Raw genomic sequence first — 2,889 nt, 5'->3', positions numbered from 1 at the left:
TGTGCTGACATGAGGAAACTTTCCAACCCATTTCTCATACACAAACAGCAGTTGACCAGCGGTGCCTGGTGAAACGTTGTTGTGATGCCTCGTGTATTCATCATCTCCATACTGGCGTATCACCCGGCGTGATGGTATGGAGTGCCATTGATTACACGTCGCAGTCACCTCTTGTTCGCATTGACGGCAATCTGAACAGTGGACGTTACATTTCAGATGTGTTACGACCCGTGGCTCTACCCTTCATTCGATCCCTGCGAAACGCTACATTTCAGCAGGATAATGCACGACCGCATGTTGCAGGTCCTGTACGGGCCTTTCTGGATACAGAAAATGTTCGACTGCTGCCCCGGCCAGCACATTCTCCAGATCTCTCACCAATTGAAAACGTCTGGTCAATGGTGGCCGAGCAACTGGCTCGTCACAATACGCCGGTCACCACTCTTGATGAACTGTGGTATCGTGTTGAAGCTGCATGGGCAGCTGTACCTGCACACGCCATTCAAGCTCTGTTCGACTCAATGCCCAGGCGTATCAAGCCCGTTATTACGGCCAGAGGTGGTTGTTCTGAATACTGATTTCTCAGGATCTATGCACCCAAATTGCGTGAAAATGTAATCACATGTCAGTTCTAGTATAGTATATTTGTCCAATGAATACCCGTTTATCATCTGCATTTATTGTTTCTGTAGTAATTTTAAAGGCCAGTAGTGTAGTTTAAAGTTCCGGTAGCCATAATGGAGGTGCATAGCGATCACTTACCCCTCTCTCCTAAGCACATCTAAAACACTCAATAATATTGAGATCAGGTGACTGTGCTGGTCAGGGGAGACACAACAATTCATCTTCGTGCTCAAAAAGCCAGTGCTGGACGATGCGAGGTGTGTCGTCTGGGAAGACATCACTATTGGGGAACAAACATATTTACAAAATGGCTCTGAGCACTATGTGACTTAACTTCTGAGGTCATCAGTCGCCTAGAACTTAGAACTAATTAAACCTAACTAACCTAACGACATCACACACATCCATGCCCGAGCCAGGATTCGAACCTGCGACCGTAGCGGTCGCTCTCCGCCAGACTGTAGCGCCTAGAACCGCACGGCCACTCCGGCCGGCAAACATATTTACACAGGATGGACATGATCAGCTAAAATGATCACATAATTCTTGGCTGCAATGTGACGTTGCAGATTAACAATGGGTCTGTGGAATACCAAGATGTGACTGCCTTAATCTTCGCCGAAACACCGCCACGTTTCACCGCTGGGACGTAAACCCGGCCAGAAGTTGGAAGCAGTAGAAACCAAGACTCATCCCACCAAAGGGCTTTGTTCCGTTGTTCCACAGCTCAGGTTTTACGGATTTGGCACCAAGTTTTACTGTTGCGGGGATCTGCAGCACTGGTGTATGTTTTTTGAATTCTAGCTCGCCCTGCAATTCTCAGCTTCTGGACCTCTCTTTGTGGTGTTTTAATGTTAACAGGGTTCGCGAGTGCTACGTTTAGTTTTGCAGTGAGCAGTGAGTTTCGCAGCTGTCGTCCTCTTATTTTTCGTCACATTCTTCTTCAATGGCCCTCTTTGTGCATGATATACAACAGGCTCTAGACAACGGCTCGCAGGTTGATGCCATATTTCTCGACTTTCGAAAGGCGTTCGACTCAGTTCCGCACTATCGCTTGCTGCAAAAAGTGCGCGCTTACGGTCTGTCCAATGACATACGCTGTTGGATGGAAAGTTTTCTAACAGACAGGCAGCAGTATGTCGTCCTGAACGGGGTAACTTCAACAGAAACAAGAGTAACTTGAGGTGTGAACCAGGGCAGCGTAATAGGTCCTCTGCTTTTTACGATTTACGTAAACGATCCGGTTGATGGTATTGACAGCGGCCTTAGACTCTTTGCCGATGATGCCGTAGTCTACAGGAAAGTAGTATCACACGAAAGTTGTGAACAAATCAATGAGGATTTGCAGAAAATAAATGCGTGGTGTAATGACTGGCAGTTATGTCTCAATATTAGTAAGTGTAACCTACTGCGTATAACAAGGCGAAAATCCCCATTAATGTATGAGTACAAAATAAATGATCAGTCTTTGGAAGCGGTAACATCAGTGAAGTATCTGGGTGTGACTATTCGAAATGATCTCAAATGGAATGATCAGATTACACAAGTAACGGGTAAGGCGAACTCTAGATTGCGGTTTATTGGTAGAATGCTGAAGCGATGCACTCCTTCAACAAAGGAAATAGCTTACAATACGTTAGTTCGTCCATTGTTCGTCTGTATGGGAACCTTACCAGTTGGGTCTGATTCAAGAGATTGAGAAGGTCCAAAGAAGAGCGGCAAGATTCGTGACTGGTACATTTAGCCATCGCGAGAGCGTTACAAATCTCATAGAAGGTTTGAACTGGGACACACTCGCAGACAGACGACGCGCTAAACAGAAGGGGCCGCACATTAAATTCCGAAATCCAGTCTTCACCGGGGATGTAGAGTATATGTTATTACCGCCAACTTTCAAATTGCGTAATGATCATCATTCAAAGATAAGGGAAATAAGAGCTCGTACTGAGGCGATCCTCCGGCCAGTGTGGCCGAGCGGTTTTAGGCGCTTCAGTCTGGAACCGCGCGACCGCTACGGCCGCAGCTTCGAATCCTGCCTCGGGCATGGATGTGTGTGATGTCCTTAGTTTAGTTAGCTTTAAGTAGTTCTAAGTTCTAGGGGACTGATGACCTCAGAATATGACTTTGGCGCGAATTGTACCCTCCGCCACACACCGCTTGGTGGCTAGCGGAGTATATATGTAGATACAAAATTGTTAAGGCTTTCGTCGCCAGTTGTTGACAAACTGCCTATTGGCTTCTGTCTCGGGTTCTTCGGCCGACGTT

The sequence above is a fragment of the Schistocerca serialis genome, chromosome 9 (assembly GCF_023864345.2).
Source record: "Schistocerca serialis cubense isolate TAMUIC-IGC-003099 chromosome 9, iqSchSeri2.2, whole genome shotgun sequence".
NCBI lineage: Eukaryota > Metazoa > Arthropoda > Insecta > Orthoptera > Acrididae > Schistocerca > Schistocerca serialis.
Note: the sequence above shows the minus strand (reverse complement) of the source record.